Source organism: Frankliniella occidentalis, unplaced genomic scaffold, assembly GCF_000697945.3.
Source record: "Frankliniella occidentalis isolate FOCC.00 unplaced genomic scaffold, Focc_3.1 Scaffold250, whole genome shotgun sequence".
NCBI classification, from domain to species: domain Eukaryota; kingdom Metazoa; phylum Arthropoda; class Insecta; order Thysanoptera; family Thripidae; genus Frankliniella; species Frankliniella occidentalis.
The window spans coordinates 410,753-412,225 of record NW_026267376.1 but is presented as its reverse complement, the minus strand read 5'-3'; positions in this window follow the sequence as shown (position 1 = coordinate 412,225).

The window sequence follows — 1,473 nt, the reverse complement described above, 5'->3', positions numbered from 1 at the left end:
TTTGAGCTTCTGTTAGTGATTTTTTGTTATGTTGTACACATTTGTTGACTTTGAATAATATATACTGAATTAAGGGAAAGAAAATGTCAATCTTTCATTTTCCCTTTCATATAGAATGGGTACTCAACAGAACCGATTGTTCTTCTGTACAACTAACCAGAACAAGAAAAATTGAACTACAATTATTTCACTACATTAAGCATTAATTTTAAGTCTGATTAGTAACAATATTAGATTCCTTGGGAACATACAAGAGAATAACTGCAATTGATCACTATGAACACATGAGAAAATAAAGCAACCATCAACTGTAGCTTCTATGGTCCCAATGGGCTGAAATGGTGTGTCACTGAACTCAAATCATTTAGAAACTCATTCCAATAAAAGTCAGTAGTTTTTATGGTTTTAACTTGCTACCAAAAAAAGTCTCATCTCCTCTCTTTACCTTTATCTATTTTAATATTTACAACTTTTAAAGAAACCAATGTTATGCATTTTCTGTACCAAAATAAAAAAAGAAAATAAAAACAATTGCTGCTTTTTGCAAAGACACACATGAAGATCCCCCTGTGAGAAGCCTTTAAGCCGTCTGTCAGAAGGGAATATGTCTGATAATGAGGTGTCACTATGAAACGCAAGTTAGTTGAAGTCACTGATTTTCCTTTTTTAGAGCGCTGTAAGAGTTATGGTGTCACATGCTTTAAGCAATGTAATTTCTGCTTATAAATAAAGAAAAAGTCAAAGTTCGCTCGAGTCGGTTAAAGGTTTTTTTTTTCTTCTTCAAATTTCTGATTATTTTCAATAAATATTTTTGTTTGTTCTAACTTGACTAGACAACAATGATTTTGTTTAGATGTTCTCTTTCAACTTATGAGCAAATCAATTGAAAGCCTTTAGGCTTCAGACCTTTCTGACCGTGAGTATTTTCTTTTCTATCTCTGTTTTCCTAGAATGATAAGTTATTGTCACCAAAATTCTACGAACTTACCTGTTAGAGCAGTGTTACAGTGTCACACTAATTACGCTATTTGTGCAAGGAGATATCTTTCTTGTGGCATGCATACATGATCAATAAGTTTAATGTGCTCAAGTTAGATTAAGTTGTTTTGTTCCACATCTGTGATTTTTTGATTTCAATCTCAAATTAGTAAGCATTTTTGCTTTAATGTCTGGTTGTTGATTGGCTTCATCGTTTTGTCTGTATTGCTCTACATTGAACTCTTCATTTTTCATTGAATCTTTTTTTTAAATGAATTTTTGTGCCTGTCATGTTAAGTCCGAATCCCAGTTGCATGGCCCAAAGTTCGCCGTCGAGTCGCAGTGCTTTTTTAGGAGTTGCTCTGGAGCCTCTGAAGGACGCCTCGCGTTGTCGCGTTTGTTCTGCTCGTTGCTCGTAGGGTTTCCCCTATCCAGGAATCCCCGGTCCGTCAGGGGCCCTCCCCGACGGAATGGGAGAGGGGAGGGGGGGGGGGG